Source organism: Sus scrofa, chromosome 9 (genome assembly GCF_000003025.6).
Source record: "Sus scrofa isolate TJ Tabasco breed Duroc chromosome 9, Sscrofa11.1, whole genome shotgun sequence".
Classification (NCBI taxonomy): domain Eukaryota; kingdom Metazoa; phylum Chordata; class Mammalia; order Artiodactyla; family Suidae; genus Sus; species Sus scrofa.
In genome coordinates, this window is record NC_010451.4 from 31,544,795 (window position 1) to 31,570,981 (window position 26,187).

General features: G+C 38.4%; 1 long non-coding RNA gene across 1 annotated transcript; it reads right to left on the reverse strand.

Moving 5' to 3' along the window:
- LOC106507826 lies at positions 3,206 to 26,175 on the reverse strand. Its single transcript, XR_002335601.1, has 3 exons — positions 25,758 to 26,175; positions 25,478 to 25,512; positions 3,206 to 4,091 (listed from the first exon to the last, which is right to left on the reverse strand). It is a non-coding gene; the product is annotated as an uncharacterized LOC106507826 (long non-coding RNA).

Here is a 26,187-nt window from a genome sequence, read left to right on the forward strand (position 1 = left end):
ATAATTTTGGACCCAAAGTAGGAATTTTAGAAAGGGAATTACCAGGTTTATACTTGTGCTTTTTAGCTTTTGCATGCTAACTAGACCTTGAATATTTGAAAGGAGTGTAAATGAATCAGTGAATAACGTAGTTCTTACTTTGGAAAGGGAGTGAATTTAATGTAGGTATTCTAGTATACACAAAATTCTTAGCATCCACCAACATCTATGTCTATCTGTACTTGCTAAAAATATAGGCACTTTAAACCTCATAAAATAAAGTAGTTCATGAAACATCACAGGTGATTTCTTGGGTCATCACATAGACAAATTTATAGAAATAACATCATTTCAACCTAGGATATTAGGAATATATAAATGAAAAATAGGATTCAGTCACTAAAAGCAAGACTAAATTTCTGCCTCTGTCAGGCATAAGTTTCCTGTCTTCTAGAAAATAGCATTAGGAGAAGCACAATTCATTTATTCATTTGGGGATTTGCCATATAAAATAGAATATATGGCATGAATTGCAGTAAGGGGGCACATTATTCTAAAATTTTCTAACAAGCAAGCCAAGTTTGCCAGATTCCAAATTAGCATTTAGTCATTTGTCCTATGAGGAAAATGCCAAATTATTTATTTATATTTCTTACAACTTTGCTTGGTTAAAGTTGTATCTGCATAATAGACAGTGTGCTAGAAAAGGAAGGAAATAATGCTTATGGCATCTGCCATAAAAAGAAGCTATTAAAATGACAATGTTACTGATTTCTTGAATGTTGAGAATAAGTGCTCCATGAAAAAAAATCATTCTGCAATAACAGGATAAACTAGAGACTTTTATTAACAGACCCCTCACAGTTATTATTCCCTGGACCAGAAGATAGTTTAGATCTGACAAAAGGTTGCCATAGCTAAATATGAGCCCAAGCAATGACCATGCTTGACCTAAAAGCTGAGAACACAGTATAGGATGAGATGAGGGAGCACTTACATTAACCCTTCTACAAATTCCCATTGAAAGGAGAAAAATAAAGAACAAATTCCAAACTGATGGCAAAATTTGGAATTATTTTCTATAATGAATTCATATTTAACACATCAATTATATTTTAATTTACAAATGATACCAGTAATAATTTTTATCTCATGAAAAATTCCGGTCCACAAAAAGGACCCTGTTAAAAAAAAATACATCAACATTTACAATTTTTGCCAAGTTTTATTTTAACCCCTATTTTCTTAATAATAAAGACTTTTTGTTCTTTTTATTCATTTTTTAAAATTTGTTTTCTGGCTCTTGGGGAGCCAAATCTCTCAAGTCTCATCCTGAAGGGGCTCACATCCCCTGACCCCTGAACCATTCACTAGCAAAGGAGGAAAATTCCCCTTTTTAGACCAACCAGGCCAACCCTGGAGCTGAGGCAGAGTCAGCATTCCTAAAGCATAAGGCTTTGTGGAGCCAGGACAGCTATCTGGACAAAATTGAGTATCCATGAGAAGTAAAGATGGACCAAAATCTATTCTCACCATAGTATTCTAATCTTAAAAATCAAATGTTTTTATTTTTACTGCTTTTTTAGGGCCGCAGGTGCAGCACATGGAAGTCCCCAGGTTAGGGGTCAAATAGGAGCTGCAGTTGCCAGCCTGTGCCACAGCCACAGCAATGCCAGATCCGAACCACGTCTGCAACCTACACCACCACTCCACCAGATCCTTAACCCACTGAGCAAGGCCAAGGATTGAACCTGCATCCTCATGGATACTAGTTGGCTTTGCTACCACTGAGCCACAATGGGAACTCCTGAAGGTCATTTTTAAAACACAAATCATTGTGACTTAGACTATCATCACAGGAAGTCAAAAGAACCTAGAATTTTTAAAAAGTGTTCACATTATCATTTAGTCAAACTTAAGGAGAAACTTGAGTGACTTCTTATTTATCTCCCACAGTGACATCAGGAATGTCAACCTAGTACTGTGGGACTTGGTATCGAACCCCAGCTCTGCCAATTATCATCTGCATAACCTCGGACAAGTCACTTCCGTCTCTAAGTTTCTATGATTCCAGTTGTAAGAGCCCATGATAGTGCTGCCTACAGGGAGCTGTTTGAAGTAAATATAAGACTCTAAAATATTCCTCAGTACATCATCACGTTTTTGCATAGGATAAGTGCTCAACAAATAATTACTGAATATGCAATTCAGAAAATACTTTTAATTCAAGAAAAGAGAGAAGATAGTGGGGAAATGTAATATTAAGTACTGGGATGAAGGGCTTGGAGATTTTAATGGGATGGGCCCCCCAAACTATCAACAAATACTGTACTAAAGCAGCTCCACAACTAATAACAGCTAATATTTACTAGCCTTTGCTATAAGTCAGACAGAGTGCTAACCACCTTACATAGACTATAATATATAATCTTCCCAACAACCTTATTTACATTTAGCAATAGTGCACTGCCCAGAGTGTTCTATCTTAATAATAGGAAGGATGCTGCAAATAGCTAGGTCCTAAGGGAGTACAGATTTCCTCTTTGACACCGATGACCTACTCTCCAAAAGGATGCACATTTCTATATACTAACGATGAAAGATCAGAAAGACAAGGGCAACCACCCCATTTACCACTATCAAAAAGATAAAATACCTAGAAATAAACCTACCTAAAGAGACAAAAGACCTGTACTCTGAAAACTATAATATGCTGATGAAAGAAGTCAAAGACACAACAGATGGCAAGATACACCATGCTCTTTGGAAGAATTGACATTGTCAAAATGATTATACTATAAGGAAGTCTACAGATTAAATGCAATTTCTATCAAATTACCAATGACATTCTTCACAGAAATAGAGCAAAATATTTTAAAATTTGTATGGAAACACAAAGACCCCAAATAGCCAAATCCATATTAAAAGAAAGAAAAATGTAATTGGAGGAATCAGGCTCCCTGACTTCAGACCACACTACAAAGCTATAGTCATCAAAACAGGGGGAGGGAGGGAGTGGCATAGACTGGGAGTTTGGGATTGGTAGATGCAAACTATTACATTTAGAATGGATAAGCAATGAGGTCCTACTGTATAGCACAGGGAACTATATCCAATCTCTTGGGATAGAACATGATGGAAGAGAGTATGAGAAAAAGATATGAGATATAGATGTATAATATGTATATGTATGACTGGGTCACTTTTCTGTATAGCAGATATTGACAGAGCATTGTAAATCAACTAAATTTAATTTAAACTTAACTAAATAAATAAGGATGCACAAAGAGAAATTTTTAACTTTGGATTTTCTAAAATATCCTTCTAATCACATAGGATTGAGATCCAGGAACATCTCTCCCTTAGCCCACGTGTCTTATCAGTCATCGTGCTCTGTTCTCCCTTCATAATTTATCTCTAATCCATCCTGGCCTTTCAATTCCCCCACAAAGTCTCTAGGCAGACATTTCATATCTCATACTTACTTCGCACTGTGGTGACAGGGGTATCACTGAACCACTTCCTAGCTCAGGGGTCTCCAATTTATGTGTAGCAGTTGCCTCCCACCCTTGCCTCATACAGGTTCAGCAATGTATCTCCATCACATCCCCACTAGATGAACAGGGCCCCTCTTTGGGTTTACAGGTTTCTTGGGGCATGAATGGTGAACAGTATTATATAAGATGGAGCAAAATTTCCCACACCTGGCAGGCTGCAGTGCTGCCACAACCTATGAGGATGGTCTTTCCTCTGCAAGGAAACAGGAGAAGCAGTCACAGGCCTGAGTGCTGGCTCTGGGGTGATGCTCTTGGTAATGATTCAGCAACCTGAGAGCCCCAGGAATAGGCACAATGGGCCTGCAGGATTACCTGGGACTATTCATCTGATTCACCAGAGGAAGAGCATCTCCTTGAAATTGGGGCCCTGGGTCCATTTTCCCATCACCTTTCTACTTCCTCCTTCTCTTCCCTACATTCTCTACTATTCTTACCCCAGAGAAAAGCTCTGGTCTCTTATTTTTCTTGGATTAGTAACCCATGAAAATCACTGGAATTCAAAACCTCACTTACCTTTGTGATGAGGGCCTGGATGACTCAATCTTCAAAAGTTCCCTGGAGAGAGAGAATATGATCATGTCTGTCTTATTTACCCTTTTTTCCCCCAGTTCTAAACAGATGCCTGGCACCTAGTAGATACTCAATAAACGTTACATGGAGCTAAGTCTCACATTCTGAAGTTACTCTAAAACAAATGCCAAATTTAATTTTAATTCACTCTGACTTTAAATCATAGGTCATAATAGAAACCGCTCAGTTTCTATTTAACCTCTTAATATACTTTAATAGAGACTGACCAAATAAAATACTACTAATAATAATGGAGAACTAGACTGCTTGAAAGGCTGAATTTATGGTAAAAAGATAGAAATATCTGAGGGGTAGAAAAGTTGACACAGAAATATGCTTTTACTTAAATATCTAAGGCGCTGATTGCTGAGGCCTATAACTCTTTCTCTCACTTCTTTCTCAAAAGTTAACATTTAGTTTCTTCTTAAAGTTTTACCTGGAAACTAAATGTTAAATGTCTATATAATTTTTAATGTGATTATAGATATGGTCAAACTAGGCTATATTCTGCTCTTTCAAAGGCAAGTTGAGAAAATGGCTCAAGTCTATGTTTTGTTTGCTTAGAAAACAGACATGACTGCTAAACTTTGAAAAATTTCTTATAGGTTCCTCCTGGGATTTTCTGGCCTGTCTGGCCAGATGTGGATCATCTGTAATGGAGACTTTGTATAGATTCCACAAACTTTACTAATCTCTTCCACAAAAGGATAACCTGGGGACATTCTGGTTGACAAGTAGAATTTCCACAAATTTTGTCAATATTTCTTAGAGTTGGCTTAAGAAACCATGAATAATAGTAATTCTAACATATTAGAATTATTTTTCTAGGAAAATTCACTATAGAAGAAGAACCAGCTCTGCTCTCATAGGATGGGGTGTGGATGTTTTAAATGAAATATATTTTTTAAAAAACCCCACACATACACACAAAAGGCAGGATATATTGTTGCCAAGAGAAAGTGGTGGGCTCATGAAAATTAACTCAAAATGGATTAAAGACTTAAATGTAAGCCCTGGAAGAAAAAATAGGAAAAAAAAAACTCCTTCACCTGAGTCTTGGCAAGGATTTTTTACATATGACATCTAAAAAACAAGCACCCAAACCAAAAATAAACAAGAGGGACAACATCAACCTGGTGGTCCAGTGATTAGGATTTGGTGCTTTCACATCTGTGATCCAGGTTCAATCCCTGACCTAGGAACTGAAATCCCATAGAAGCCACTGTATGCTATAGCCAAAACACAGAAATAAAAACCTTTGGCACAGCAAAAGAAACAGTCAACAAAGTGAAAGATAAGTTATGGAATGGGATAAAAAATTTACAAACTATGTCTCTTATAAGGTGTTAATATATTCAAGATATATAAAGAAATCATATAACTCAACAGCAAAATAAATAAGTAAATAAATTAACCACCTTTAAAATGGTTCTCTTGGTGGGTGTGGAGCCAATAGACACAACCAAGGCAAAGATCAGGAGAAGGGAGGACTGGTTACTTGCATTAAGTAAGGAGAACACCAAGAATCTTTCCCAAAATAGTGTCTCCCTTAACAGCAAAATTGAGGCAGCTTCAAACCAAGGGTACATGCATATTCATACGGGGGCTTGAACAGAGGAGAATTCAGCATAGAACTGGATCAAGTGTCTGACAAGTTCAAGCTTTAATTGAGTGAAGCGAGGAGGGTCAACATCACCATTCCATCCTCCACCCGAATGGGGGCCTTAATTCCTGCAGAACTCAAAGATGTATTGCTATGTATATTCCTTGAGGAACCAGGACGCTGCCCAATGCTGCACTACTGTTTCCTGACTGCTCCTTCCTAGTCTCTGAATTCCCTCCCTTATGATCAATAATTGCTGAGATCTTTCAAGGGCAAGCATTGCAGCTAGGATTTGATTACGAAATGGCTTCTTAAAGTTCTTTTGATCTTTAAGGCCAAAATGAGTTCTTTTGTGTCAAGAAAGCCATGCCTGGTTCTTTCCCCAGGACTCCCTAACCCATCTGCTTACAAAAAAGACCTGGATAGAGATTTTTCCTAAGATGATATACAAGTGGGCAACAGGCATAGGAAAATATGCTCAAAATCACTCATCAGTAGGGAAATGAAAATCAAAACTACAATGAGATATTACCTCATGCCTATTAGAATAGCCATTATCAAAAAGGCACAACAAATGCTGACAAGGATGTGGAGAATAGAGAACACATGCACTGTAGATGGGATTGTAAACCCTTACAGCCACTATGGAAAAATAGTAAGGAGGATCCTCAAAAAAATTAAAGATAAAACTACCTTATGATTCAGCAATTCCACTTCTGGGAATATATCCAAATAAATGAAAACAGTAACTCAGAAATATATCTGCATCCCTATGTTTATGGCCAAGACTTCAAAACAGCCTAAGTGTCCACTGATGGATGAATAAAGAAGTTGTGAGATACACACACACACACAGTGCAATATTATTCAGCCATAAAAATGAGAAAATCCTGCCATTTGCAACCACATGGATGGAGCTTAACAGCATTATGCTAAATGAAGTAAGTCATACAGAATACTGTATGATCTCACATGCATGTGGAATCTTAAAAGAATTAAAACATTGGAAAAAGAGATCAGATTTGTGATTACCAGAGGTGGAGTTGGAAAAGGGGGAAATTAGAGGAAGGCAGTCAAAAGAACTAGGGATGTAATATTTAAAGTGACAGTTATAGTTAACACTGCTATATTGTGTGTGTCAAAAGTGCTAAGATAGTAAATTCTGAGATTTCTTATCACAATAAAAACAATTTAAAAAATTCTTTTTATTGTGTCTGTATGAGAGGATGCATGCCAATTAAATTCATTGTTATAGGAGTTCCCGTCGTGGTGCAGTGGTTAACGAATCCGACTAGGAACCATAAGGTTGTGGGTTCGGTCCCTGGACTTGCTCAGTGGGTTAAGGATCCGGCGTTGCTGTGAGCTGTGGTGTAGGTTCAGACGCGGCTTGGATCCGCGTTGCTGTGGCTCTGGCATAGGCGGTGGCTACAGCTCCGATCACCCCTAGCCTGGGAACCTCCATATGCCGCAGGAGCAGCCCAAGAAATGCCAAAAAAAAAAATAAAAAAATAAAAAAAATAAATTCATTGTTATAATCATTTCACAATATACATAAGTCAAACAATTATTGTGTGACCTTAAATTTATATAGTTATGTATGTTAAAAACAGAGAAAGCAGTGGCTCATTATTATTTACTCACCAGTTTTCTTTGTCTGCTATGTGCCAGATATTATGCTTGATGGCTTGGAGGAGTTAGTAGTAACCATAGAGACAAGTCCCTGACCTAAAGGAGTTTACACTCCATTGGAGTAGATAGTCAAGAAATTAGTCCCACTGTTGAAGGGACATTTCTTGTAATCATATTGCTCATATCCCAGTGAATATGAAGGGAATACTGAAAGATTGTATCTCAGAGCTCCGTGTTCTCTATCCCTTTCATTTTCTTCGTCGCTGGCACATGCCCTGATTATCGGCTCTCACTACGCACTCTCTGGTTGTGATTCCACTATAATAAGGCAGGTATTATTCTCATTAGGACTTGGATCTTGTCTTGGAATCTTATAGATTGTGAGACTTAGCAAAGTGGCTCTTCATCTCATGAGCCAATGATGTAGATAGGCTATCAGCTGCCTCTTGGGGTCTGGAGACCCAGCATAGTCATCTTCTGCTTTCCCAGTTCTCATCCATCATTGCTTTCTGTGTGACCTGTAGTCCATAGAAGACTGGCATTGAGGAAGCCTACTCAATTCTCTTTTTGAGGACTTCAACATAGCCTGAAGTATTAACCACATAAACCCACAGCAAGTCTGAGTGCTGCCTGCCTCAGGAAACACATGTAGTCAGTCATGGAAATTAGGAGTGTAGTTGAGGTGAAGGGGAATAAACATCTCCATCTCCCAGAATCTCTCTGTAGCTTCCCAAATTATAAATCTTTAACTAGGTGGACTTTGAACATGCATTGTGGAAAAGTCATGTGATTGAAAATAATAGTTACTATGAATTAAATAATTATTATGTTCAGAAATTAGAATTTCTTCCTATTCTGCCATTAATCAATTGACTATATGATCACAATAGTATGCATCCCCACCCCCCCACCTCCACCCCCACCTCCAGGTGCTCTTTTCCTCTCTATATAATAACGAGAATGAAATAGAAGAAATCTAGAATCTGCTTTTAAAACTCTTAGATCCTCTAGGACTCTTTGGAAAAGCTGAACTCTTAAACTGGTTATAATCCTTTAAAATCTCATCCCAAGTTTCTTCTCTGGCTGTGTCTCTCTGAGTAACACTCTACTGTAGCTAAACTAGCAGATGCTAACTCTACTTCATGGATTTTGCATACCTCCTCCCCCTTTTGGAATACCTTCTCATCATCCATTCCTCTGGAGTTTGCACTGTTGGGAAAGGCAGTCCTCCACCTGCCCTGAGAATCCATGTGCTCTATTGTTGAGTGTGCCAAACTTCAAGGACAACTCAACCTACCACATGCATCGCATCCATCTGGGCTCATTGCTCTCCCTGTGGGACTTGGCGACAGGGGAACGGGCTTATTCTTTCCCATGCTGTGAGATTTAAACTGTCTTACTCTCATCCATTTTCTAATAATGCATGGAGGGGTGGCAGGTTCACTCCTTACCATCCTCTATGATGGTGATGTTCTTCCTGACATGCACATTTGTAAAAACCAAACTAAAGTTTTATCTTCACCACAAACACCCAAAGATCCAAGGACTTCACCATTGTCCTCTGAGCAACAAATACAACAACAAAAAAAGTGACTTCAAGGAAATCAGGGAAACTTGGGGAAGTTATCATGGCTTTGGTTCTAATCCTCGCTTATGAATTGCAATACATTTATTACAACCTTGTTGCAGGGTTTATTAGGTGCAGGAAAAATGACTCCAGCAAACCAAACTCACAACTGACTAACATACAAACAGGGACCGAATTTGTTCATTTTCAGTAAGAAACATAAATTGTCTGTTCATCTGAAATGTTTTTGTCCATATGACAAATCACCCTCTCACCACAGGCAGATCTATTTCAGAAACAAAATTACAGTCCCAAGATTGGTGAGCATGGAAGAGGAGCTAAGTGAGTTGGTTAAGTGAGGTCAATATTTATGGGTGGAATCAGTGTAGAAGAGCTTATGGATTCTTCTCACATTATAATTTACTCACCAGAGGAGACAAATCAAGTTCTTATTGGAGGGCAACCTTACTCAGAGAACACTTTTCTGTTTATTTGTGCTCTATTGTTGCCCATCTATCTATTTTCTCATGGGACTTTCCTCTTCATTGCAGCTTTAGATGTTAGACCTTGAACTTGAATGTAGTGGAAGGAAAGACTTATTATTTGTTGGATCAAAACCACAGAAATTCCTGGCTTGAAATCTGAAATTGGCCCACATATAGGAGGGCAAGGAGAAAGAAAGAGGCAGATCACTCCAGACTGGTAGGTGGCAGGTTTAATAAGCAAGGGAATTCACATACCATATTTGTCTTGAGTGGCCACAACACAAGTGAAACTCTGAACCATCCCACCATAATTTTAAAAATTTAGGGTCCAGCATTGCCATGAGCTATGATGTAGGTCTCAGATATGGCTCAGATCTGGCATTGCTGTGGCTGTGGCATAGGCCAGAAGATACAGCTCTGATTTTACCCCTAGCTTAGGAACTTCCATATGCCACAGGTACAGCCATATGAAGCAGAAAAATAAATAAATAAATAAAATAAGTAAATAAGTAAATAAATAAATAAATACCTTAACATGGCTCAATCACACATTCAGTCCAGATGGTCTCAACAATACAAGTCTGAGCTTGGCACTAAGAAGAAATAAAGGTTGTAGTACTTTCTGTTTCCTGATGCCTAAAGGATAATTAGGTTATATGGGAAGTTTAAAGGAATGAGTAGGATTTGGTGATTAGAAATGGAATAGAAGAAACTCAAAGGGAAAAGAGCTTTTACAAGTAATCTTCTTTCATTCAGTTTTTATCTCAGAATGCTGATGAGCTTGTCATATGTATCATATTTTCAGTTCTTAGTTCTCAAATGTGTCATTTATACAGCTTCAAAAGAATAATTGGAATCATATGAATATGCATGTGCATATTTATGGTATTGCATCCATCAGCACAATATTACCAAGGTTTAAAATACATAACTTTGCACCTTAGAATAATAAGTCTACATGGGTTGGTGTCAAACAAATGACTCTACCATTCTTACTAGTTTTCCTTATGTCAAGAACAAAGACCATATCCCTCAAAGGTTGTTTTTATAGAATGCTTTCTCAGGTGATACAAAAACGAAGAAATGGTTTACCTCTCTATAGAACTGCATATGCTAGATTCAGCTTCTGGGGCAATACTGTCACAGTAAAACAATGGCTTTGGTGTATCGTATTCCATTCAAGTCTTCGATTCTGTGAGTTTCTCAATTTGACCTGTCAGCTTCTCAGACTTTTAGCCCTATAAATGAAAGCTAGCTCTCCTTTATTACCCTACCAGTCCTCTGGGTCTCCCCTATACTAAAGTCATTTGCTAATATTTTTTTGTTTACTTCTATTAGCGCACTCTCATTCGGCTCTATCCTTTCCACTTTCAATATACCTAGGTCACTCCTCCCAGAATTGATGTTAATTGAACCTGTATGCACTTAATGTACACAATCTTATTTAATCCTCACAACTACCCCAGGATATAGTGTATCAGAGTTCTCAGGTTACAAGCAGTGGAAACCAACTCCAGCTAAATTAAGTGATAGGAAATTTAGGGGAACTATACTGGAGTTCTCAGCTACAGTGGAAAGGGTAGAAAACCAAGCTCAGAAATGAGCAGGATCTAAGCTCTCTCCAGAGAGCTAAAGAATCGGAAACTACATATATAATGTGTGGTCAGAACACTGCTACTAAAAAATGAGTAAATGCTTACACTTACGTATTACTAACTATATGCTGGGTGCTGTTTTAAGCCCTTAGCTCATTTATACATACGCAATTTGTAATACTTATTTTCTCTGCTTGGTACATATCACTCTCAAGTCTGAAAGCCTCATGTAAGCAGAATAAACCATGTTGTTTTATTCATTGATGCATACCTAATGCCAAGGATAGTATCTGGCACTGGGTAAAATAAGTACTATTACCATTCTCATTTTACACATCAGGAAACCGAGGGATAGGGAGGCTAAACATAACCCAGTGTCATATAGTTGTTGAGTGACAGAGTTAGGACTTAAATATATGTGACCTGTCTCTAAAATCTGTTCCCTTTAATCACCATACTACAAATTCCATCTATTTTCAGTCTTTTCATCATTGTAGTAAAGATTAGACTTTCAGGAGTTCTCTTGTGGTACAGTAGATTAAGGATCCATCACTGTCACTGCAGTGGCTTAGGCTACTGCTGTGATGCAGTATTCATCCCTGGTCCAGGAACTTGCACATGCCACGGGTGCAGCCAAAAAAAAAAAAAGACTTCCAAAGAGCTCATCCAATTGGTATTTGTTGGGTCATATATATGGGCATAAGCTAAGGAAGGGTGGGGTTGGTGATTACCAAGATGCTAAACTCAATTCACTGGGGAAGCAATAATTTCTCCAAAGGAAATCTGAGATTGCAAGGAAGATAAAATGGGAAGTCAAAGAATAAAAATGGAAGCCCTTAAGGCACTAATACATGGAAGCTCAGAGAAATTAGCTTATCTCAGATAACAGAACTCAAAAGAGGCATGCACTGTATTACACAGTCTTCTCTCTTTTCCTTTTCTTCCAACCTTCATGCCCTCACTCTACCTCAATTCCTAACCTTCTAGTTTTCCCCCAGATGTCCTAATCCCTTCTCTATTCCTACCAACTGCAACATCATTTGGGACTTGTTCCTCCCATAATCTTGACTACAAATCTCCCTCTTGTCAAAAATGAACATTTTATTCTCCAAAGCTTGCTCAACCTTTTGTCAGTAAGACAGTCTGGTGTGCAAATTCAGCAAGAGTTCAAGCATGGTAAGGTAATGTTTTTATTTTAAAACAGCTTTATGAAGACCAATGTCTTGATCAAAGGCACTGTGATCAAAGCAGAGGAAGGAAGGTATTAGAGCATTCCATTCTTTGGCTCACAACCATGTGTCTAACACCTCTGCTCCCTTTTTCTAAAAATACTAACATTTGGCTTCTTACACCATTTGAATCATTATTCTTTCTTTTATAACACTTAAATTGCTGGGAAAACAATAATTTTAACTTTCTGAAACTAACCACTTTGATTTGCTTTACATTCTTTCTTATAACCTGTGACTTCCATCATGCTAAACAAACAAACAAAAAAATCTGTTTTCCTCTTCCCTTATTGATTGATCTTCAAGTTAGTAGAAAACCTGTCTTACAAATAGGATGCTACTTAGCATTTAGCAAAGGAGAAGGAAATGAGAATTGTTGTCAATTCAACCAAGCAGTAGTGCTAGCCCTATGCCTCTATATGGCAGGCACAATTCTAAGTACTTTATATTCATTGACTCATTTCATCTTCACAAAACCCTAGAAGGTAAATATTATTATTATCACTTTATATATGAGAAAACTGTGGCACAGAGAGATTAACAAAAGCCTTGTGTATTAATTTTTTTTCAGGCTTCCATAACAAAGTGCTACAACTGGGTGCCTTAACAGAAATTTAGTGTCCCACATTCCGGAGGTTAAAAGTTCAAGATCAAGGTGGCAGCAGGATTGGTTCTTTCCAAAGGTTGCAGGGCAGGCCCTGTTCCATGCCTCTCTCCTAGCTTCTGGTCATTTGCTATCTTTGGCATTCCTTGCTTGTAGAGATGCATTTTCCCCAATCTCTGCATTCATCTTCATATGAGGTTTCTTTTCTCCCCCACCTACAAGTATTGTACTTCCCTTGGCTTTGTGAGCTATGAATGCTGATGTGGATGGTATAATCAGAAACAGTCTAATAAATAATATGGAAAAGTACATGAATGTAATTAACCTGTATAGAAAGTAGAAAAAGAAAGAGAACAGATTATAAACTGTGTTGGCTTCAGTCCCTTAGAAGCACTTTGAGCATAGATAAAGGAATATTTTAAACAACATTTTCAGTCTCATTTTGACAGCATGCAATTTAATGTATGATTCATGTTTACTATTTCATGTTTTAATTATACAGTAAGAAAAAGCTCATGTCCTTTTGAACCACAGCATTATCTCTGCCTTCTCACATTTCATATTTGCAATAAACTACTTTGTTCTCTTTCACTGAAGAACATAAAGGAATAGACAGAAAAGACTCACTCAGAAAAAAATATTCAAATGTGATGACCATTTGGTGAAATTACTGAAATGAAAATAATAGGCTTTCATTTCCAAAGTAATAAAATCAATTTTCTTAGACAACACATTTGTCCCCTTGTAGATGTTATAAATAATAAGTGGTTGTCAGTCCTTAGAAATAGGAAGTAATAATTCACTTTTAACAAATAGACTCACCACATTTTCTTTACATCATCTGATAGTCTTAACTACATCAAAGGTTGATAAAGTATAATTATCTATAAAACAAAGGACGAGCTAGTAAATTAAGTAAATGCATGGCTTAACCTTTAGCAAAATGAGGCATATATCAGAATAAAGTTGACTATTAGACTTTTTTCGGTATTACTATATTGACCTGATGACTAAATTCACTTTAAAAACTATTACAATTAGAATTAACCTAGTAGAGTTCCCATTGAGCTCAGCAGGTTAAGGACCCAAAATGGTCTCTGTGAGGATTCAAGTTCAATCTCTGGCCTGGCTCAGTGAACTAAGGATCTGGTTTGTCACAAGCTGCATAGGTCGCAAATGCAACTCAGATCTGGTGTTGCAGTGGCTGTGGTGTAGGCCTGTATCTACAACTCCAATTCATCCTCTATCCTGGAAACTTCTATATGCTGCAGATGTGGACAAAAAAAAAAAAAAAAAAAAAAAAAAAAAAGAATTAACATAGAAACCTAACATGAGACTTGAAGAAAAAAAATCATCTTAGTTTTTATTTTACTGAAGTATGCCTCAGGAGCAGAACTGGGTAGAATTGGGGGCTTATACAGCATGTGACAAAATAAAGGGACCACGGAGGCTGGATGGAATATGTAGAATGCTCATTAAGTTTATATTTTAATACTCCTCTTACATCATTCAAATAAACAAGATAAACCATTTTCTGGTGGTGGATGGGAAAACTAAGACAAAAGACAAATGTGAGAGCCAGGTATTCTGATGGGTATGGAATCTCCTTTTTCTTAGGATAAATACTCATTTCTTATAGAATATGCCTGGCAGGACTGCACCCACCAGATTTGTCTGAATCCTAGTGGAAAACAGTTTAGGTTCAAAGGAAGAGGACCTCTGTCCCACATGTGTGCTCCATAACACCTTGCTTGAAATAGAAGACACATAATGACATTAAGAACAAAGTTCTCAGACTAAAAATAAATTCTCAGAGAATTTAGCCTTCAGTCATTAGAGCTGCAACTGCAGGGCCTAGAAAGAAACTAAACAAAGGCATTTAGGTAAATCTACAGAGACACATAGCAAATTAGTGGCTGCCTAGGGCTGGGGGTGGGAACAGAGATAAACTGTAAAAGGCAGGAGGGATCTTTTGGGTTGATTAAAATGTTCTAATAACTGCATTGTGATGATGGCTGCACAACTCAGGAAACTACTCAAAATCACTGAATTGTACACTTAAAATGAGTGAATTTTATGGCATGTAGATTATACCTCAATAGAGTTTGGCGGTTGTTTAGGGGTTTTTTGCTTGTTTGCTTTATCTTTTTTTTTTTTTCTTTTTAGGGCTGGATCCACAGCATATGGAATTCCCAGGCTAGGGGTTGAATTGCAGTCACAGGCTGCACCATAGCCACAGCAATGCCAGATATAAACCCTATCTGCAACCTATGACACAGTTTGCAGCAATGCCAGTCCTTAACCCCCTGAGCGAGGCCAGGGATCCAGCCCACATCCTCACGAATACTAGTTGGGATCTTAACCCACTAAACCACAGTGAGAACTACTGTTTGGTTTTTTTGTTTGTTTTTATTTTTTTAAGGAATCTTTTAAGATAAAACCATGGAACCTCTGGGCCTACATTAAATTTATATAAGCTGTGGTTCCACAAGGGTTCTGGAATAAACTCTGCAAGGTTATAATAAGAAGGTTCTTCTCCATGTTTTTTATTTTATTTTATTTTTTAGTCTTTTCTAGGGCCACACCGTGGCAGATGGAGGTTCCTAGGCTAGGGATCTAATTGGAGCTGTAGCTGCCGGCCTACACCAGAGCCACAGCAACGCCAGATTCGAGCCACCTCTGTGACCTACACCACAGCTCACGGCAACCCCGGATCATTAACCCAGTGAGCAAGGCCAGGGATCAAACCCGCAACCTCATGGTTCCTAAGTCAGATTTGTTAACCACTGAGCCACGATGGGAACTCCTCCATGTTTTTTAAGAAACAAGTAGGAGAATAACATCAATCCCAAGTCACTAAAATAATATCAACAGCCAGATCCCTGAAGTCTCTTATACTGATGTTTAAGCAGTTTGGATAAGAATATCTAATTAATAAGTAACATGTTAGAATTGCTCTGTAAAAATTCTCACTTGGAAGTGGGATTGCTGTAGCATATGGTAGTTCTATTTTTAGTTTTTCGAGGAAACTCCATGCCATTTTCCGTAGTGGTTATACCAATTTACATTCCCATTAGCATTGTAGGAGGGTTCCCTTTTCTCCATACCATCTCCAGCATTTATTGTTTGTAGACTTTTTGATGATAGCCATTCTGGCTATTGTAAGGTGACAACTCATCATAGTTTTGATTTGCATTTCTCTATAATTAGCTATGTTGAGCATCTTTTTATGTGTTTTTTTATCTTCTTTGGAGAAAGGTCTATTTAGATCTGCCCATTTTTATTGGGTGTTTTTTTTATACTGAGCTGCATGAGTTGTTCATATATTTTGGAGATTAATCCCTTGTCAGTTGCTTCATTTGCAAATAATTCAAAAAAGATACATGAAGTCCAATGTTTTTTGCAGCACTATTTATAATATCAAGACATGGAAGCAACCTAAATGTCTGTTGACAGAGGAATGGATAAAGATGTGGCATATATATACAATGGACTATTACCTAGCCATTAAAAAAGAATGAAATAATGCCATTTGCAGAAATATGGATCAATCTAGAGATTATAATAATAAGTGAAGTAAATCAAATGAAACAAACATCATATGATATCCCTCTATGTGAATCTAAAAAAAGGATATGAATGAATTTATTTGTGGAACAGAAACAGATTCATAGGCTTTTAAAATAAATTTACAGTTACCAAAGGGAACAGGTTGGTTGGGGGGGGGGGATTGGGGATTAGAATTGGCATATGCATGCTGTGGAGTGACTGGCCAATGGAGACCTGCTGTATAGCACAGGGAACTCTACCCAATAATCTGTGATAATCTATGTGAAGAAGAATCTGAGAGAGAATGGATGTGTGTATATGTGTAACTGAATCACTTTGTTGTACAGTAGAAATTATCACAACATTGTAAGTCAACTATACCTCAATAAAACTTAAAAAAAATCTCACTTGGATTCTAAACATGATGATGTTAATGACCTGTTTATTTCCCCATACAGGTTCAACAAGGAATTGGTTTATGCTATCAAGCCAGGCCCATGATCCTAACGCAGCTAGGAGACAATGTACATAGACAGCAATCCACACCAGAGAAGGACTTAGTATCTTAGGTCAAGAACCAGCAATGATAGCCGACCTGCTTGGGGAAGCTTGTTTAGCACATGCCGACACCATCTCTAACCTAGAGTTGAGCTGCGAGACTATTCAAAGAGTTGTTGATTTATAAACAACCAACAGGAAAATATATGTGTGTGTTTCATTCCTTTCAGCACAGTTTTAGCTTCAGTGCCTGCTGTGGGCTGAATTGTGTCCACCCCCCAACCCATGTTATGGACTGAATGCTTGTATCCACCTAAAATGTATATGTTGAAATCCTAATCCCCAGATGACTGTATTTGGGGATGATGCCTCTAAGGAAGTAATTAAGCTTAAGTGAGATCATGAACATGGGGCCCTGATCCAATGGGGTTGGTGTCCTTATAAGAAAAGACAACACAGAGCACTCTGTCTCTCCCCTCCCACCAGCCATGTGAGAATACAGTAAGAAGTAAGCTATCTTCAAGCCAGGAGAAGAATTCTCACCAGAAATCAAATTGGTGGGCACCTTGATCTGGGACTTCCAGCCTCCAGAACAATGAGAAGTAAATTTCTGTTGTTTAAGCCACCCAGGCTGTAGTGTTTTGTTATAGCAACCTGAAAAAGCTAACATACCCCAAAATGCAAATGTTGAAGTCCTAACCACTTGGTACTTCAAAATGTGACTATATTTGTTTGGCCTTTGAAGAGGCAATTGAAGAAAATGAGGTCATATGGATGGATTTCAATCCCATATAACTGTACCCTTATAAGAAGAGGAAATGAGGGGAATTCCCCTCGTGGTGCAGCAGAAGTGAATCCGACTAGGAACCATGAGGTTGCAGGTTCAATCCCTGGCCTTGCTCGTGGGTTGGGGATCCAGCGTTGCCGTGAGCTGTGGTGTAGGTCACAGACTCGGCTCGGATCTGGCATTGCTATGCTCTGGTGTAGGCTGGCAGCTACAGCTCCGATTCGACCCCTAGCCTGGGAACCTCCATATGCCACAGCTGTGGACCTAATAAGACAAAAATAAAATAAGAAGAGGAAATGAGGACTCGGACACACGCAGAGAAGACTGTGTGAAAACACACGAAGACGGCCATCTGTAAACTAAGGATAGAGGTCTTGCAAGAAACCAGCTCTGCTGACACCTTGACCTTGACATCCATCCTCCAGAACTGTGAGAAAATAAATTTCTGTTGTTTAAGCCATCCAGTCTGTGGTGTTTGTAACAATAGCCCAAGAAAAGTAACACCGTGCCCTCCTCTGTTTTCTTGGGTTCCCTTTTCTACCTCAGGCAGGAGAGGGAATGTTTGAATTAAAGAGATACAAGATAAAATCCAAGAGCAGCCATTGAATTCCCCTCTCTGACAACAACTTCAGAAACTCTTTCTGCCAGAGCCCCTCATTGTTTCCAAATCCTCCCTTCCCCTTCTGTCGGCAATCCCATCCATGCCTTTCTCAGTCAGTTCTGGCCACTATAACCAAGTACTATAGGTTGAGTGGTTTTAAAACACAGAAATGTATTTCTCACAGTTCTAGGCCTGGAAGGCTGAGATCAGGTGGCAGCATGGTCAGGGTCTAGAAGGATCATCATCCAAGTTGCAGCCTGCTGCCTTCTAATTGTACCCTCATGGCAGAGAGGGCAAGAGACCTCTCTGGGGTACCTTTTATAAGGGCACTACTTGTATGCGGGAGACTCCATCCTCATGACGTAATAACCTCTCAAAGATCCACCTCCTAATACCAATACATTGAGTTTAAGATTTCAACATACAAATTTTGAGGGGACACGAACATTCAGTCCATAGCAATGCCCAGTTGTAATTTACTGCTTTACCTCCTCCTCAGCATGTTATTTTTCTCTGCCTTCCTGACTCTATTTGCCTTCCTATCCAGCTGAATCTCAGGGTCTAATATTTTAGCTGTGCTTTCACCGTAATCACACAATCTTTCTGCCTCTCCGTTGACGTTGTCTATCCTCTATTTCAGTGATTCTCAAATTCTAGTCTGCACTGGCTGCCACACTTACTAGGGGTGTTGCTTAAAAATACAGATTTCCAGGCCCAATCTAGATTTATTGATCTCCTGAAAGACACTCACTGGGGTCCTGGCATTTGCACATTTTTTCTAATATCTTTGAATTATTCAGATGTCCAGCATGATTTGGGTACTATTAACAAGGCTAGTTCTCTACCATGAATTACCCTAATGTTCTTTTCCCCCTCTCCTTAGCCTCCATGCATTGCTAGATAATGTCACAATGACACACTGGTTGGATCCCCTAAGCTTCAAATGACTTAATGTCATCTGGGTTCAGAACATAGTATCATCTGAGTTCAGAACATTTTTAGTATACTTTATTGAAGTTCCATGAGTTTCCCCAGTCACTTTATTTCTCTTTTAAACTTTGTGTTATTCTCACTCCACTTCCCTGGCTCACAGGAGGAAGCATTGTTGCCATGTTACTAAGAAGATATAGGCCAGCAGCTTTCAACTGTGGCTGCACAATAACTCACCTAGGGAGTGTTTAAAAATCCTGGAGTCTGGGCTCCACCCTTAGAGACTGTGATTTAATTGGTCCTACATGGAATCTACATAGCAGTATTTTTTTAAAAAACTCCCCAAGTGATTCTAATGTGCAGCCAATGTTAAGAACCACTGATCTAGGACATTTGACACCAATTATCTCAATTTCCAACAGCACCCCCTTCTGCGCGCGCACACACACACACTAACATATTTTTTCTAACCTAACATCTCTTCTCTCACAGAAGACATATGCTGATTCATTTTCAAAATTAACCTGTGTCCTTGAGGTCTCTGCACCTCTGCATCCTCCAAGAACTTGATTTTTTTTTTCTAGGAACTTGATACTTTTTCCCTCACACTTTTATATCTTCAATCTCACTCTTATACATGTTTAAGCAATTTCCCCACTGGTTTCAAATATATATGTCTCTTATACTTTATAAAATTTCTGTTGCCAGCAACAACACAACAATAACAGCAACATTACATTTTCGACATCCATTCAAAGTTAATAAGTTCTCTAATAAAACAATTTGTGCTCATTTTCTCCATGTTCTCCCTCTGTGGCTTCTCTAAACTAAGCTTTAGACACTTCCCACCCCACTCCAACCTAAATACAACTCACAGATTAACTTTCCAAGTATATACCTGATCGTGCCGCCCCCTTGCTAAAAATTTTCCAGTAGCTCCCTACTCTTTTCATTCAGCCAACATTTATTAAGCAGACTGCAGAGCACAAGAGATAAAATTATACAAAGGGAACAAGAAACAGACAGCACCCTCAAAGAATTTATACTGGAAGAAAATTAGTGCTTTGATGACCAAAATAATTCTGCTGGAAAATGCTTGGGCATTTGAGATCATTGATAGTGAATCTAGTTCTCTAACTCAATCCCTTAATAAAGCACTTACTCTAAGAATAAGTAGAAGGCTTAGAACTGATTCCAGAGTCTTGTCTTTTAGTAAAAAGGAAAAGAAGGTATCAGCAACAATTCTGAGATTTCTTTCCAGCTGACTTGAAGGACAGTGACACTGCTAATCAAAATATGGAAGGCATTCATGGCTGAATGATCAAAGGAGGTAAAAAAGAAAAGTTGTAGAAAAACATAAAAATTGGAAAAGATAAGCTGAAGAAGACCCAGATGAAGATATTACCACTGCATGTGAGAAGGGAAGGAGGTGAAAACAGAAAGTGAGGAGGATGAAGAGCCAAAGGAGGAAAGAAAGCGTAGAGAGGAGCACAGTGATGAAAGTACGAGAGGAATAGAAATAGATTTTTCAGCAAATACCCACAACAATAAATTTATGAATGTCATTTGAAGGAATGTCTCAAGCAAAATTTTAGAGTGTCTGCCCCCAAAGGAGAATACCTGCAGAGTGTCTGGAATAACAGCACTGGGTTAGCTAGATTAAACCAAGGATATTTGTCAAGGCCAGCTCTGGAGAAGCAGCATTCATTTCACACTATGACAAGAGGATAACCAGGTCATGGGAATTTTCCCTAAAATAACCTGGATATTATTCTTGTGATCCTGTTACTTTCTACCTTTGTAATTATGGATGATTACCAAACCAAAAATGTAGATTGATATTTGTTCTAATGGAATTCTTATAATTCTATTTTCACATTCTAAGAGCTGCTTTTCGTTTTTTTTTTGGGGGGGGGGGTTGGTTGCACCCACAGCATGTGGAAGTTCCTTGGCCGGGGGGATCAAATCTGTGGCATAGCCGTGATCCTAATCACTACAGTGACAACACTAGAGCTATAACTCAATGTGCCACAAGAGAACTCCTCTAAGAGTTTTTTGTTTAAAGTATTTGTGATAATAAATAGAATGTACCACAAAAGATAAGAAGATAAACACAATGAAGCTGAAATCACTTCATCCTTAAATACAAGTACCTGTCTTATAGTGATATTTTGAGATTACATGAGTAATGCATAAAAATCAATTGTAAGTACTTAGAAAAAGGTATTATTATTTTGAAACCGTTCTCTGTGACCAAAAGATGGACACTAGCTCAAGGTGTTATTATAGCTAGTAGGTGTGAAGCTCTTATGTAAAGCCTCCATTCTTTAGCAAAGATGTACCAAACCCCAAGGTTTGTAACCTCAGCCAATCCTACTCTAGAGTTGGGATGATCCTTCACAGTTGTCATTAATGGAGATAGCGGAATGAACTGTACACCCTGCGTTGACCAGTCCTTGGATACAGATTGACCTCTGGGAGATTTATGACCTTGAATAATGAGGCTCTGTTCCACTGAGGACAAGTCCCAGAGAGGAGTCAGCTGAAAGACATCAGCCACTTACAATCTCAAATGCTGGGAAAATGAGGGGCTTAGTCATGAAGGACTCTGATTGGCTCACTGTAGGATCCACTACAAAGACAAAGTGCCTGTTTTCAGAGTACCTTAGAAGTAGGAAGGGAAAGACACTATGTTTTACCATTAGCCCTCCCAGGCCAATCCTTTCGGTAGTACAGACACTAAGGCCTAGGTAATATCTATTGTAGATCAGTCAAAGCAATCTTAGATTGCAGTCACTTTTATTTACCTGAGGACATACACACCATTGTTGGAGCCAACCTCTTCTGCAGCCATAAGGTGGGGCTAGTCTTATCAGGCTGCAGTATTCCTGTTTATTCTCACCAAAATTGAACTTCCACAACTCACAGATATTTTCTATACCATTCCTTGAGTCCTAATAACAACATAATCTAATAATATTTCCACAGCATTTTCTTTTTTTTTTTTTTTTTTTTTTTTTGTCTTTTTGTTGTTGTTGTTGTTGTTGTTGCTATTTCTTGGGCCGCTCCTGAGGCATATGGAGGTTCCCAGGCTAGGGGTCGAATCGGAGCTGTAGCCACCGGCCTACGCCAGAGCCACAGCAACGAGGGATCCGAGCCGCGTCTGCAACCTACACCACAGCTCACGGCAATGCTGGATCCCTAACCCACTGAGCAAGGGCAGGGACCGAACCCGCAACCTCATGGTTCCTAGTCGGATTGTTAACCACTGCGTCACGACGGGAACTCCAGCATTTTCTTTATATTCAAGTTCCATTAGTCCCCAGTATGTACAGACAGGGTTGAGGGTGAAAATCCTAGGAGTGTGGGTGCTGGCCACACATAGAATTTATGTCATCTCAGAACACTGCCCTCATTCCTGACTGCCCTTTTCTAGTAGACTGTCAGCTGGTATTTGCTATCTTGATTTTATCCAGGAATAAAATGATATGATCATTGCTTGTCAACTGAGCCACCAAATTCAAGAACATTTAGACACTACAAATCTTGTAATATATCTTAAGTATATGTAATTGCAAGATTTTTATAACTCAGGTATTTAATCCCATGTGTACTTTTCACACACTTGGCAGCCTTTCTTGAAGTAAAAGACTTCACTCCCCAAAATCTAGAGTTATAAAAGAAAGAATAACAGATTGAATTCCTAGAACATGTGGAAATGTAGGCATGAACTATGAACCTTCCAAAAATGGAGAGGTTCAGGGCCTGGTTAGTGGCAGCCTAGGGATAGTTCCTTAAAAATTAGGAATACATTTATGCACGTGAAGAATGTTTCTTACTATTCAGAAACAAGCCATGAAGTTTCATCCCTAGTACTAAATAACTGAAGATTGATGAGAAGTTTCATTCCAGTTTTTTTGTGTGTGTGTGTGCACATTTTGGATGGAATTGTAGGTGATATACTTAAAATCTTTTTTCTCATTATTTACATTTTTAGAGGAAAAATTCATGTGTCGCTAAGACCATGAAACAAAAGAGAGAAAAACAACTTCACAGACCAGAAGTTACTTTCAATATCTAGTTAATGGCTCTATATTTCAATTTTGTTCTATCTTCTCAAATACGATTTTATGGGGCCATGCTGTTATGTGTGAATGATGCTATAACTTCAGACAGGGAAATACATATCTTATTATGGTTTATTTTACATAATTGAACCATCCACAATAGCATTGTTCAGAAATAAAGACAAATGATTTAACTTTTTAATTAAGCTTTAAAACTCCTAATTAAATGCCTAAATTGCAAAGAATGATTTCAGTCTAAATTGTCTTTAGATTGCTGCATGTGGATTTTCCTATTGCATGGTGATTGCCAGGGAAAGTAACAAAGAGCTATAAATCAAATTCATACTTTGTAATTGGTACCGTTAATGCATCTTTCATTATCCAGCAAGACAAGAACAGAGAACATACAAAGCTTCAACATAAATGCACTCTTATTGGTTACAAATGCCTTCTCTTAGGCTTGAAACTTTGCAAGTCTCTTAGGCAATATATACCTGTGTAACTACAGGCCTAGAAAACATATCAGAACATGATCAAATGGCTGGGTCTGTGTGAGTCCAAGGGTATCATACAATATCTGAAGGGAGTTTCTTAAGCATGGAATTTTGAGAACAACAAAAAAAGTTGAGAAGACTCCATGAGTACCCACATTCATTGAACATCTCCACATAGCACATGTTATGTAGCCCTTTACATACATTTATATACATTCTCACATTTAACTGCATTATCATTCCTGTGAATTATTTTTGCCTATTTGAAGGAATTGAAGCTTAGAGAGTTTGTATAACCCATTGAGGGTGATTCAACTAGAGAGCAGCAGAATGGGGTTGAGTCAGATTCTCAAACCAAACTGGGCTTTAACACGTCATTAACTGTTAGAAATGCAAATGAAATCCAAAGCAAGATACCTCTACGCACTTTAGAATTGAAAAAAGTAAAAGAGGAAATCTACCAAATGACACAAAAGACACAAAGCAACTGGGCACCACCATAAAAGTATTCCATACAATAGAATACTACTCAGCAATAAAAAGGAGTGAGCTACTGATACATGTAACAACAAACATGCCTCTCAAATGCATTGTGTTAAGTGAAAGAAACTGGCTTAAAAGGCTATATATTTATGATTTCTTTTATATGACATTCTGGAATAGGTGAAACAATAGGGACAGAAAACAAATCTGTGGTTCTTAGGATCTGGGCATGTAGGGAGGAATTGACTATAAAATGACAGGGGGAAATTTGAAGGTAATGAAATTATTCTATATCTTGATTCCAAAGCAAAGTAGGGGACATGGAATCTAGGTATTCCAGATCATTCTGAGACACAGCCAAATTTGGAAAGTTTGCACTAAAGCAGCAGTTAACAACTGTGGCATGTTCTCACTGATGTGTCATGATCAAGTATGTACTAAGTCACAACTAATGTATAATTAGAAAAAGTTTATAAATACTTGATTTTTTTTTCTTTTTAGGGTCATACCTGTGGCATATGAAGTTTCTAGGTTAGGGGATGAATCAGAGCTGCAACTCAGGCCTGCACCACAGCCTGGGCAACAGTGGATCCAAGCCACATCTACAACCTATGACACTGTGTGTAGCAATGCCATATCCTTAACCCACTGAACGAGGTCAGGGATCAAACCCACATCCCCATGAACACTATATCATGTTCTGAGGCTGAGCCACAACTTCAATAGCTGCTTGTTTTATATTTAACTTAGAGATAACTCAAGGTTAACTCTAAAATAATATCTTTTCCCCTTACTTGCCCCTGTAATGCTATTTTGAGTGGAAAAGAAAGAAAAAAAGTGGAGCTATATCTAGCACCTGTAACCCAGGAAACCTGAGTCCATTGTGCATGCTAGTAACCACTATGCATGCAGAGATGCCCTTTTCACAAGATCTAGATGACAAGGTTTAAATCTGCACCGTCACATATAATAATAGCTGGACATAACCAGAAATAAGTCTTACAGCACATTTTAAATCCTCTCAATTTGTTTTATCTAGACTTCATATTGATTCAAAAAGCAATGGAATGTAAATACGATGAGATGATACATGAAGCATTCCTCTCTAGGGATATGTGTGCATGGTGTGTGTGTTATCTGTGTGATGTGTGTACGTGTGTGGTGTGTGTGTGTGTGTATCTTAAGGGTGAGAACCACTATATCTTTTCTGAAAATAGGAATACCAATTTATCTATTTCAATTATACTCACTTTTAATCCCTGGACAAGTCAAGTAAATGCTGCAACTGAAGATTGAAAAAAAAGAAAATATTTCTAAAATGCCAATTTAATACTTTTCAAAAAAAAAAAAAAACCACACATAAACTAATGACTAAAATAAACTGAAGAGAGATAAAAACCCAAATTAGGCATTTCCCAACAATCTAAAGGAAATATTTAAAATTCACAGCTGAGGAAATAGGGCCCTTTCCCTGAAGAGTGTACTCCAACTTCATTGTGTATAACATTCATGAAAAGGGTCTGTACTCACGCTGTAGTGTGTCACCAAGATCCCAGCTTCTGGACAGAGGTACTGGCTTTTCCAGCTGCTGGGCATACCGGCTGCTGATGAGTCACAGCCAAGTCACTCTCCAGGCATTTCCCTAAGACAGAGAGTTGCCTGATTCAAGGTAATATACTTCAATGCTAACAAGTGGCAGTGAATTAATGCAAACTCAAAAACTTTAGTCTCAATTGCCACTGCTCTGCTAAATCTGGTGTTTCTGCTTCAGCAGATCAGCATAGCCCCTGTGACACTGCACGCTGGTCTTGATCTGGACAATGCCACATTTTACATTCCCATCAACAAGAAGGATCAGAACAGAAACAGGAGTTCCCATTGTGGCACAGTGGAAACAAATCCGACTAGGAACCATGAGGTCGTGTGTTCGATCCCTGGCCTCGCTCAGTAGGTTAAGGAT